We start from the raw sequence: 13,788 nt of genomic DNA, 5'->3' as shown, positions 1-13,788 counted from the left end.
TTCCAGGGGAACGAGTGACGGTGGCAGGGAGGAGGAGGAGGAGGAGGAGGAGGAGGAGGAGGAGGAGGAGGAGGAGGAGGAGGAGGAGGAGGAGGGCTCATCAGCCCGCTAATGCTGCTGCTGCCGCTGCTGGGACACACACACAGGTGGACCTCCCACCGACTCCTCACAGGTGTGTGTCTGCTGTCAGGTGGCGTTCCGCTTCAACTAGTTTAAAAGAGTCACGGCGAAATAACAAAATGCTTTAAAAGATAAAAAAGAAACAGACTTTGTTTTAACAGATTATCAAGCCTCAAAGCTGCAAGGCAGCATGTCAGCAATTCTCACAATTATGCATTCTAATAATTTTTATGGACAAATACAGATAAGCTCTGATTTAAGTTCAAATGATTAGAAAAGGAGCCCAGAATTTTTCTGCAAGTCTAAGAAAACTGAGACTAGCACAGACCGTGTGAGTGTGGTCTTCAAATCCCAAAACGCAAAGCTAATTTGAGTCATCTAAATTCATGAATTTATTAGATTTATGTGTCTCCTTCCTCATTTCTTATTTTGTCATTGTCACACATAAATAATTCAACACTGGTTAATTTAAGACATGGCAGCATCGGGAGGAAAAATGTATTCCCAAGGATAGATGTGACAGAAACTTGACTTAGTGCATTTCACAACAATGACTATGATGGAGAAAATGCTGCTTCAGCCACAGGGAGCACATTTGGTGCTAAAATGAGAACCATACTTTCCTGTGCTCCTAACCCCATTAGGCCCAGCTTTTCTTTTTTTTTTCTAATGTTGAAACAGGGACAGACCCTGAAGCGCACACAAACACACACTTCATATATCTCAGAGGGGCCCGGGGCTTTGGTTTCAGCAGCACTCCGGCCCCTGAAAGGTCTGCATGGGGCCAGTATGAGCCTCAGTGGGGCATTAGAGCTTTTGGAGGAACAGGATATTACGCTTCCTCTGTACATCACCTCAGCCTGGACAAGATGAATTGTGTACAGTCTGTTCCAGGAAGTGAAGGAGTGAAGTTTAGGGAACGTGGAGAAAGCTTGTCTTGATTTTCTCGAGTCTCTTAATGAGAAATTTGTTATAAAAGTTTAACCGAAGTGATCAAAATTTACCCTTTCTGATTAAGATGCTCTCACATTTTACAATGCCTTATTGCCTTAAAACAGCGTCCTATTTGAACACAGTCCAAATAAAGACAAACTTATGGGTTTTGTGGATTGCTTTTTGGGGAAACTGATCCAACAGTTCTATGAAGCACATAGAAGGTTCTGGATTCAGAACTAAGCCTTGGTCTTTCCTGTCTAGAGTTTGAGTGTTCTTCTCATATATGTGTGGATTTTGTCCAGCTTCCTTTAACCACTGAAAAACGTACATGCTAGTTTAATTGGGACATTTGAACCAACCCTTAGGCGTAAGTTTGAGTTTGTCCTGTGATGTGTAATTTATCCATTAGCCTGTAAATGTTAAGTAGGTCTACTAAAATGAATGGATGAAGCACTTTGCAAAAGTTTGAAACCACCTATATATTTGTTTTCATTCCAAAGACCCAGATTTCTAGGTTTGCCAACCTAGTTTTGAGCAACAAATCTCCATCCTTTTCAATGGTCCTTCAAAGTTTTGCATTTTACTATTTCTGCAGTACTTTTTCAAACTACTGTACAAAATCCACAGAGCAGTACTCTGTAAAGAACATGTCTGGATGTTAGCTGGCGTCTCTTCATTGACTGTTTCTTTCAGGTGATTTAAAGTCTAACTTTTCCTCTTCATTTTGGTCAAAACATTGATTGATTTACTAAGATATGAGTAGTGATTACTGAATGTGCCTTTGCAGCAGTTTATTATTTAGCGCACTGGAGAAAGTTTAAGCTGGAAAGCTGATCACTCACTGATATCAGTAAAAAATATTCACTGAAGTACAACATTCAGACATCTACTATTTAATTCTTGTGCAAAACAAACAACTAATATAATGGGCCAACCACATTTACTAGCAGTTCTGGGAAAACTTGTAAAAAGGACTTGAAATAAAAAAGCCTTCTTTAATGCAGTAGCATGAACTTACTCTTAAAATTGTGGAATAAAGCAGAATTTTGATTTGAGTATGTTTATTCACTGGGGGGGAAATCCCATGTTTAGAAGTTGTTTTGAACAATTTGCTAGTAAAATAATTATTAGCACCCTTAACAATTCAAATAAATCTGAAGCATTTTTAATTAAGCTGAGTTCTGTCAATACATTTTTAATTGCTTAACAGTGCCTCTATTTCCATGTGGTGTAAATATGAAACCCACAAGTCACTGAGCAAAATGGTAAGGAAGAGAAGGCTGATGCCAGAAACAAACAGAAATCTTTTTTTCGGTCTAGTTTGTCCCACAGAGATCTCTTTTTGCAAGAGAGATCTGACCAAGACAGCAGTAAATTATCCAAAAAATATATATCAGGAAATATTTGCACATTTTTAACGCCAGAGTTTTTGTTTGGGTCTTTAAATTAATTTTAGAAAACTACATCTTTCTGCTGCCGTCCAGGCTGAACATTGTTCCAGAAAACCCAAAAGTTTTCTACCCCTGTTCGGTTCTTATTCTTCTTCCACCATTTACGTTTATTGACTGAAGAGTGTTGGTTTTCTTCTTTCCATATCAAAACAAAGAAATTGCAGTCGCCGTTCAACAGATATTCTGAACATTTTTTTTCACTTACTCTGTAAATATTTCAGTTAAAGGTGCTGGCAGTAAGTAACGTTTATTTTCAGTAAAAGAACCTTTTCATATGGTAGACAGTTGTTGCTGTCTAACAGTGCTTTTGCTAGAAATAAGGTGAATTCTCAATACAGAAAGCATGCTTAGGGAATAGTCACACCAAACAATGTGGAAACTGTTTGCATTATGTGGAGTCTGGAGAAATGCTGTCATTGTTTGACGCTGCGAGCTTCCTCCTGATAAAAATCCTGGCAGGCTCTTTGTTTAACTTGAGGATAGACAATAGGGTCTTAACCGCATTCAAAATGTGAAGTCCTTTTTTTTTCAAATGTTTAGTCTGCCTGCAGGACTGATTATCATGAAGCAAAGTTCAACGAGATACAATAATGACGTGAAATTCTGCACCCTAAACCCCTGATTTTTAATTAACATACATATGTCTTCCTCTGGCTGTGCACTGGACCGGTTTCAAAGTGGTATCAGATGTCCCTGAAGTTCCAACGACCTCGGCGTGATCACCGTGTATATTTTCCATATGATAATTTCAGTGAGCCACAGCCCTTAGCTTTAGGTTCCCGTCTGCACATTACGAACTGAAACATCTGGTCCTGCTATAGGAGGCTGACTCGCAGGACCAGAACGACCCCACAAGGCTCTCCCCCGGACCCAGAGCCAAGATTAAATATGACCCGGATCGTTCCAAAGACTAAATGCAATTCTTGCATGTCTGCCTATATGCATGAGTAATGACTTCTGCATCGATGCAAACGCTCTCTTTTGCATGCATCAGGTTTGCATGCATGTTGGAAGGAGTGTCACATTCTTGCTTAGGTTACACCTAAAGTCTTAACAGCGAAAGAAAAAATGGTCACTTCTGCATCACATGGTGGATGTCAAAGGTCACTAGCAAGTCTGTTCTGGGGGATTTCCACAGTAACCTCACTCTCCTGACTAAACAAACAGGATACAATGTGTTCAACAGATTTAAAGTTGTGGGAAGGTGAAACAGCGCTTATGGCTCACACTGCTTTAAGTTACAGCACCTTACAAAGGTAACTTTCACTTTTCCATATTCAGTGTATCTTAATTGTATGACTTGAATAGCTTTGGAAATCTAGAGGCTGAAATATTTACCTGACTTTTTTCTTGCAAAATAGCTGAATTTCTCCAGTTTGGATGTGAAGCATCAGTAAAGATGAATAAATCATTGACTGCGCCATTCTAACACATGAATATAGTATGGAATGATAACCGTTACCCTGTATTTGGCTCCATCTTTCCACTGTTACCAGCTTCCCTCTCCTGCTAAGGAAAAGCTTCCCCACAGCACAATGCTGCCACCTCCCTGTATTACCATAAAGATAGTTTATTTAGTGTTTCTCTTCATGCAGTGTGTTACATTTTCCGACCACTGCTCCTTCTTCTTCCACATGTTTACTGCCTCCTTCACAAGATTTATGGCCACGCTTTTTAGATTTTTTTGTTTTGGGTTGTCAAAACTCAATGTATAAATTAAAATACTTTCCACTGTGCAGAAGTATTACTCATAGAAACTGTCAGGGAAAACACAGGCATTAAAGTTTGTGATCCTAATTTCCTAATTGAATCTCCTCTTTGTTTTTTTGGGGGGGGGTTTTGTTAGGACCTTTTTTCCCCTTCAAGAATGTCTCTCAATCTTCGTGCCTGAATGAACACGTTTCTGGATCAGTCAAGGTGCTCTGTTATTACAATTTCATTATTTCAGCGCTCTGCCGTCGCTGGTCGCTACGGTGATCAAAGCAGGTCTTCTTCAGAGTCCCCTTTTTGTCTCACGGAGACATTTAAACGAGCTGCGTGTGCATGCCTGGGTGCTTCAGAGCACAAATCAACGCTCATCTTACGTGGAACCTACAGGAGCGTCTCTCTTCATAGGATCAGCAGGCGGCCAGACAAACATAATGATAGTGGTTTTGTCATAAAACATAATTACCTTGAGACGGGACTGTAATTGAAGTGTGTTGTTTTAATAAGCCTTACACACAAAAGAGGGCAGGAAAGGTTTTTCAGAGAGTAGGGGCTCTGTTTAGAGAAGAAAACTGAATTATACAGACTACTCAAATAGTGATGTGCTTTAGAAGGTGGTAACTGATGGATATTCATAAACCATAAATATACACAAAGACCCTGCTGACATGCTGAAGAACACAACCAGTGTGATGCGTGTCTCCATCTGTACTTTGACATTGTGTGAAAGCAAAGGGCTGATGTAACTTTGTCTTTCCAATGCAGGATGAGTGGAGATTTTGAACTGAAGGTACATCCAACCATGTGCACACACTCACAGGTGCCTCGGACTGTGTTCACACACTGACGTCCCCCGCCATAACAGTCCCCTTCTTTGAAAAAGCGACAGTGAGCAGACATGATAGTTTACATATAGTGAGGGGGACATTAGGATTCAAGATGAGGCATTTTTGGAGACTAACATCACCGCCTTGATTTATGACTCAAATGAAAGGACTATAAACAGTAAGACGAGCTTCTCTTTGAATTTATGGTTTCAAGACTCGCAGCGAATCAAAGTGAAGGCAGGATAAAGTTTCAGATGTTTCTTTGCTGAAAGTAATCATTGGATTACTGGGTTAATCGTGTCAACAAAACGATTAAACGCACAACAGACGGACATATTACAGGAATAGCAAGATTATACATGCATTAAGAGCCTCCTAAAATAAGAAATCACTATTATCGTTGTCATCATTTTTATCCATTCATCCTTGATATCCATCCTCATTATTGACATGACAAAGAAAAGTCAATTAAATTTTATTATTATCATTTAACTCACCATCTAGAATAATTTCTAGTTGGTGAGTAAAAAGTAAATGAAAAACAAATGCAACTCATTAAATGCTCCAGTTACCAGATACGTATGCAAAATATAGATAATATATATATATATTTTTACTTTTTGTCTGTACAGTTTACGCTAGTTCTATTTTAATTTGATTTTACTAACAATATAAGAATGTAACAAGTGTTTGATGCTAAGCAAAAATCCGCCAGCAACATGATAAAGCAAAATTCAAAGGATACGGCACAGAGTAAATGCTGGGACGTTACCGTTCTGTGACTCAGCAGATCCCGTGTAATGCATTTCAAATGACAGCTAATACTTTGGAACCTCATCTGACATTTATTACATAAATGGAAAGATTAAAGTCTTTGTTTGAAAGTGAAAAGGCTGAACACTAATAGAACGGGCTCATGGTGCTCCGTTCCTCAGGCGGTCGTTCATAAAACAGAAGGCTTTCTGTGGTGAAAATTAGTGCAGGGGGGAACAAACCTATCTGTACTTTTAAGACACATTAGACTCTCTGCATCTTGACAATCTCTTGCTGCTTACTTCATTTCTTTAAAGAACGCTCACCGTTGCAAATCTTTTTCCTCCACCTTTTATGTTTCACTTATTGGCCTCGAACTTCCATCCTAAATTGGAATCAGACACGTCAGCAGACTGATGACTCCACCATCATCAAGGCTTCACTTCGCTCTGTGATGTGTCACCTGTCACCAAATTAACTTCCTGGCAGAGCCAAACCAAACTGCAGCTTTGAAGTGAAGGAGCAGGGCCTGTAAGTCTTCCTGCCAATGCGACATCAAAGACATTCTCAGCATATGAGCTTCGTTAAAAGAGTCCAAAATACATACAGTTCTTCAGCCAGGGGAGGATATATGAAGTACCACATACCCAGACTAAAACATAAACGGGGAATCGGACAGTCAGGAAGAGCGGACTTCCACTGCGGCCCCTCCTTCAAGGTGATGCCGGACATTCAGGAAATGTTTCGGGGGGTTTCCTGGCATGCACAGGAAGACATGCTGGACGGGAAGCTGGAGGATGCCTGTGTTGGCCAGGATGTGAAATTTAGGAAGTGTTTGATTTATTTCTATTTTTCCAATAATAAAACCTCACATCAGGACAATGTGACTTTAACAACATGTAATGTTTTCAAAGTAAATACAACACTAAATCTGGTCACTTTGTTGCGGTTTGGTTCAATCAACTTCAGTTCTTTCCATTGTAATGTTTGAACTTTTTACAAGCACATTTTTCATTTTTATCCAGGCTCCCTATGCCGTTCATGCTCCTCCACAGATGTTCTTCATGTTAGTTCCGCTCACCTGTTCGTCCTGCCACTCTCCTCAGGATTCCAACCTCTAGTTTGAATTCTTTTATTCTCCATCTTGTCCTCCCAATGTTCTGCATTTCCTGTCAGCCTGTTTGTTTCAGTTGATTCATTAAACTCCATCATTTTTGGCTCTTCCACAACCACAAAACATGACATTTAAGTCCAGAGTCAAAAGAACGTTGGGTTTATTTTTAGTGAGACTTTGAGATACAAAGTCAGCAGAAAAAGTAAAGAAATCTGTTCTGTTGATACTTAAACAATAGTTGGAGATAGTTGGAAAAGTAAATCCTGAGTATAGATAAATAAATAAATAAATAAATAAATAAATTCTGATATTCAAGTTTGTTAAAGCCAAATCTTTTGCACATGACCTTGTGTGACATGCTGATATTAATTCAGCTGGTATCTGACACAAAGTAGATGTCGGTGTTTGCATGCAGACATCTGTCAGGGAGTCTGATGCCAGAAACCGACTCATCTTCGGACTCAGCAGAGAAAACAGAAAAACCCGGCAGTTTATTCAGCCAAAAAAGACATCATGAGCTAAAACCACATCTATAGATTGATTTGTTGGGTTTGAGTTTTCAGTCGTACGTCTCTGGACACCTGCAGCTTTCACTGCTAATGTTCCTTAGCTTTACCGCACACACTTTGTTGTCCTAAAGTTGCCGTTACTCTTGTTAGTTTTCACTTGGTTGCTCCCTTCTGAGCCGTTTTACAATGGAAATGTTTGTTTTTGCAGGCTGCGAGCGGGTATCAACAATCCTTCCAGTGTGTAATTATGCTACGGAGTGACATACTTCCCTTCAGGGCAGCATACAGTAGTGTTTAAGGAGTGTCTGCTTTTCCACCGACTGTAAATGTAGATGTGAAGCTCAGGTGAATGCTTGGCTTTGTGTAACTTTGTTAGGTGGTGAAACGGGGAATCGGGGTTTTTTGGTTTAAAGTTGCAGTGTGGTTCCACCTGTCCATCATGTCCCATCGCAGGTAGCGACACTTGTGAGTGAACAAGTGCTCATCCACAGAGGTGAAGCGTTCATGAGCTCCCCAGAGACACACTGAAAAGAAAAAAAGAAGTCCATACGTGGAACGTTCACACAGTGTAACCTAGTATTCCCAGTGAAAAGCTTTTTCAGAGCCGGATCGTTTCCTCAACAGCTCCTCTACTTTTGCCCGGCCGCTCTCGAGCAAGCCGAGCTCCTTCGGCTCCAGCCGAACAGGGGCCCCCCTCTCCTCTGCTCCACTGCTTCAGGGGCCCATGCAGGTAAGCTGAGGAACACAAGCAGTGCGGCTTCAATGGAGCCTCTTATGTATCAATTACCTAGAAAATCAAACAGCACGTAAGAGGGGCGGTTGACTTGTTTGTTTGACTTTGGTCACAGAGATTCCTGAGTAAACTCAGGGAGGAGGAAAGGGTGAGAAAAGGTTGGTTTATCTCAGAGGATGTGAGGCGCGGAAGCTGGGTCATTTGTCATCTGAATGACCTAAATTTATCGCAGAGGAAATTCAATTCTTTGCTTCACAATGCAGACAACGGGGCAGTTTTTAAACGTTTTGAACCTCTGTGCCAGTTAAACTGTGATGATTTAACTCTAGAAATCGTAACCTCAGGTTTTATTTTGCCCACATTTTATGGCAAAGCCAACAACAGAGGCGGAACCGTTCAGGAACAACACAAAGAGCAAACAAACGGGTTTTACTGCGCAGTCCCACTGGGTTTGTGTTGGGTGTGCGTGAGCAGCGGCCGATTTTGATATTGCTCAGAGTCCGTGGTAGCATGACAGTTAAAAACAGAACATAGTGTGTTTGTGTACAGTGTAGGCACCGCATGAAATACTCACTGTACACTGCAGCCTAACAACACCGCATACACAGACATATTCAATAAATTAGAATATATGTTCAGATTTTAAAAATTGTTTAATTAAAGGAATTTCTAGGGACAAGCAATGCAAATTAGCCATTTTTATTAATAATTGCTACACTTGTCCCTATCCAATAAAAAAATAAATATATTAAATAAATGAGTTGTGTTTGTCAGACTAAAAGTATCATGTGAAAAGAACAACCTCTAAAAACAGGTATTACATTTACCAGACCCATATTTCTGTATTGAAAATGTCTTTTATTTATCTGAAGCAATATTCTAATCTTTTTTTTATTAGCTGTAAACAAGAAGTCATCATTATTAACAGAAATAAAGGCTTTCAAATGTCAGTTTAATTTCTATAATGTGGTTCACTTGGAGATAAAGTTCCTGAAATAATTTGCATTTCAATACTATTCTAATTTATTGGGTAGGTCTATAATAATAATAATAATAATAATAATAATAATAATAATAATGTATGAAAAAAAATTTCTTTAAAAATATTTAATAGTTTCTTCTAAGGAATGTGGACTGCATCACACTTCATACTTATATTCTATTTTAATCAAGGATTTCTGATATTTATTTTATTGAATAAATATCTGAAACAGAGCACAATTGTGCACAGCTGTTTTTGTTTGTTTTTAAAGAAAAGGGTCTCTCTGGGTCCCTCTGTTTGGAGGTATTTTTAGGCGTGCCCACCTATGAGGAGACCTCCGGGCTGACCAAGAGTCAGCGGAAGCACTAAACATCCCTTCTTGCCTCAGATTACAGTAATCTTCCTCAGATTACAGTGGAATACCCCAGAATGAGCTGGAGGCTGCAAAAGACCTGAGACGGGGATTTAGGTTCACCCTAAACCAAGACAATGATCTTAATCATGCAGCCAGACCTACAATGAGACAGTTTAAGTATATTCATATGTAAGAAAGGTCCATCATCTCCCAGACTTGAATCAAATTAAAATTTCGTGGCAATCTGACTGAGTTTAAGCTATTTTTCAAAAATGAGCAGAACCCAATTCTACCAGATGTGCAAAGCTGGTAAATGCTGCAGCTATATTTGCAGCAGCAGGTGATTCTGAAGTGCTGTGCAAAGGAGCTGAATACAAATGTACATCACACTTTTCAGGATTTTATTGTGACGAGAAAATCTCCCTCCACTGAACAAAATGTGAAAGAGTCCAAGGTTTATGAATGCTTTCGTAAAACACCGTCATTAGATCAGGTTCTGCTCATAATACTTCTGACTCCACAGGTCTGATTTTCACCAGCAGTAATCAGTTACTGAGCCAGAACTGCCGGACCCCCCACCCAATCCCAGGAAGCTTTGGTCCTTCGATGAAACGGCCTGATTGTCAACAGACCTGTGGCCCAATTGATACCAGCAGGGGTCAAAGAGGGCTGGGGTGGGGAAGTGGCCACAAAAGCCGTCTGTCTCTGCCTGGGCATGGGGTTACCTGGCCAGTCCTCTCTGCTGGAGTCTTATTTCACACATGCACACACGTGCATGCCTATGAATGACCACTCAGCAAACAATCACACCCAGCTGCTACCGGAGTGAGGGGAGAAGCAGTGTGGTTCACGTCTGAGACAAATGAGGCTTGTTTGTCGAGCGTTCACAGTGGCAGAGAGTTATTGTTCTCCAGGACGTGACATGGAAAAGCCACAGGAAATGTTTTTCTCCTTGGTAGATGCTCAAACATTGGTTCGGTCTCAATCTGTCAGAGGAACAGATGTAATATTCGGCGCCTCAAAAACTTAGGAATTATTTCAGAGAATGTTGAGAAACAACAGGTAGTGCAGTTTCTCTTTCATGAAGTTACATGTGTCCATATGAAGAAAAGATTATCACGAATGCCTCAAAAATGTAAAACGGTATCCATTGAACTTACAACCGTAAACTCCAGCAGGTTTTATTTAATTTATGAAGTAGACCAACACAAAGTTTTCCGCATTTGTGAAATGGAAGGAAGGAAAATTATGCCCAGTTTTCAATTGTTTTCCTTTCTTTAAGTCAAAATATGAAAAAGAATGATGCACATTTTTATTCAGGATCTCTGAGTTAATACTTTATTATTCAAATCCAGGCCTTGAGTTTTGGTGTCCTGCAACTTCCTCTAGTAACATGGATAGCTCGGCTCCCTTTCATGGATGACCATGTGTACGTCAGGTTTTTCCTGGGTTACTGGACACTATTTACTAATTAGGTGACTTCTGAAGACAAATTCATAGACAGATTCATAGATTCTGCAGTTTCAGAGTAAAGGAAGACAAAGGCAAACCGTACTTTTCAGATTTTTATGTGTAAGGCAACTTTAACAGATTCTTCTGGAAGAAAGGGTATATTGATTTCAAAATGAAATCTCAGTTTAACTAGTTTCAATGAAATAAATCAAATAAATTGTAATACAATCGCTTTTCTACTTTAAATATGATGGTGTAACAAATTGCTCGCTATAATTATTGATGGCCTTTTAATGTAAGGTCAGTTTTACAGAGGAAAGGGTGGAGATGTGTGTTTCTCCTTGTGACCAAAAAGGGTTGGAGAACAAACTCTGCTTTCCACAAACAACAACTCCCATCAGAGGAAAGAAAAGCTTCAAAGGTAAGCGATCTGCCAGAGGCCGATGGGCAGAAACCTCCCTGCTCCTCTTCTGACAACATGCAACATTAATGATATTCCTCATCTGAAATGGATCTACTCACACACACACACGCCCACACACACAAAATGTCTCTCCAACTTCACGGGTAATGTTACTGATAAATGATTTGACCTCTTAAAACCTCTCAAATGGGGTCAAAAGTCAGGCGATAGAGAATCAAATCAAAATCAAATAAAATTGTATTTGTATAGCACATTTCAGCAGCAAGGCATTTCAAAGTGCTTTACATCATACCAAACACAGAAACACAATGCAACAAAAAATCAACAATCAAAACATGACATTAAGTCAAGTTCCATCATTAAATTTGTAATTGATTACGTTTCAAATGCAATCCTAAACAGGTGGAGTTTTAGTCGAGATTTAAAGGAAGTCAGTGTTTCAGCTGTAAAACAGCTGAAACAGACTTTTAAATACTTTCTCAATACAGAGAAAACACTTTGTGTCATGATACGTGTTTTGTGAAGAAGTTTAAGCAGAGTTTTTGTCATAGGTGGCCAAGTTGTGGCACTGATCATCTTGAGGTGGCAGAAACAAAACTATTTATGTAGTTTGAATATTAAATTAGGAGAAACAGTTAGACCTCTCTAGTTTGTTTTAAACAGTGAAGCCTATAAGCATTGTTAACTTTAATGTGACTGGTTAAAGTCACATGTTGCTCCATTTAAAATGCTGTAGTAGTGTAATTACTTTAACTCATTTAACATAGTAATGTCACTTATATTTAGTTGCTTTTTAACCATTCCTCAGGTGGTTGGTGTTTCTCAGCAAGCAAGTAGCTGCTTGCTGAGAATAGATAGGACTTAGCTCTCTATGAAGGGCATCTGTTACTACTGAAAAGTTGCAGAAAAGAGGACATTTTTATATATATTTGTTTTTGAAAAGACATCCACTGTGCACACCTCCCTATCTATACACGATTAGCAACACTCGAGAGGCAGGACACACTTTGCTCTGTGTTCCTCTGTGATGGACAGGCCTCATAGGGCAATGTGGAGAGATACAAGACTGACCCATGGACACACACTCACTCATGAGAGAAACTTAGAGAGACCAGTTAACTTAACAAGCATGTTTTCTCACCATCGGAGAACCTGCAGAGTCCATGCAGAGAGACCCCAGCCCAAGGTTTAAAACCAGGATTTCCTTGCTGAAAAGTAAAAGTGCTAGCAACCACGTTACTGTGCAGCCTGGAGCTGATCATGAATGTTCTTTTGTCAGCTGAATTGTTTCGAAGAGCACAAATGGCTAGCACATATAATTTTATTGTCAATGAAACAGAAAATATGTTGTTTTTTGGGGGGATTGTTTTGCTGCGGCAAAGACCAGAGATTCTCTGCCAGTGCAGACCAGAATCATGTGGTCTTGACCAAGAAACGCAGCACAAACACAAGACTTTCTCACATCTGTATAACAGCTTTGCAGACAGAAACAGAGGACCAAAGATTCTGGTCTCATTTCTGGTCTAAACAGAGGAAACCACCTGTTTAATCGATGTGAGTCATTCAACGAGTTTATATGCCTCATACCTCTGAGGCATACGCGTCAGGTAATCTACAGTATGTGTGACTACTCAGGATGTGCAGAAAGATTTCAGGAATGACCACAGAACTGCTTCTATTATAAAGCTAGTATAAAAGTAGTGAAATAACCCTTTACTTCTTTTTCACCATGTTCAGCATTGTGTTGTGTCATGCTTTTATTTAACATGCAGATCACAGCATCCAACTAGCTAAATGTTCAGAATCCGATACAATTTGTGGGCAAATCTTAAGAATTGCGTGGAGTTTTGAACTGGAAAACGGGTAGGAATCCTGTTTTTTTCTGTGTTTTCATTGTCCAAAACACTCCCTCTATAGCAAAAAGATCTGAGCTTTATAGCTTGATAGCTTATCCAGCAAACCTGGATAAGCAGTCATTGCTCAGCGTTGCCTTGCACCTACAGGTTCCTGTACGTGCAGGTACAACACCAACAGAAAAGGAAACATAAGATGTACAAGTGTAAATAATAATCAACCGTTTTGTTTGAGCATTTGTTGCTTTTTAAAAACAGATATTCAGTTCAGTTTTAATACCTGACAATTTTCACAGGCACATTGTTTTAGGTTTGTAAGCCACTTAAACCTGACTGATGAATCGCTCAAGCATAAGGCAGTGAAACCCAGTGATCTATTGCTGTTTACACACAACAGACAAGCAACTTAACTGGGATGTTTAGGTACTTTCACAACTGCTTGTTGCAAAGACAAATTTATTAAATCTGCTTCCTTTTCTGTAGCTAAAACAGTGAAGAAAAACACAAGAGATTACTTTTTTCATTGTTTTGCTGCATAATCAAAGCATTTCAAAGATCAAGACACCATCACA

This window comes from Xiphophorus maculatus, chromosome 22, assembly GCF_002775205.1.
Source record: "Xiphophorus maculatus strain JP 163 A chromosome 22, X_maculatus-5.0-male, whole genome shotgun sequence".
NCBI classification, from domain to species: Eukaryota; Metazoa; Chordata; class Actinopteri; order Cyprinodontiformes; family Poeciliidae; genus Xiphophorus; species Xiphophorus maculatus.
The sequence above is the reverse complement of the archived record's forward strand: the minus strand, read 5'-3'. Positions refer to the sequence as shown.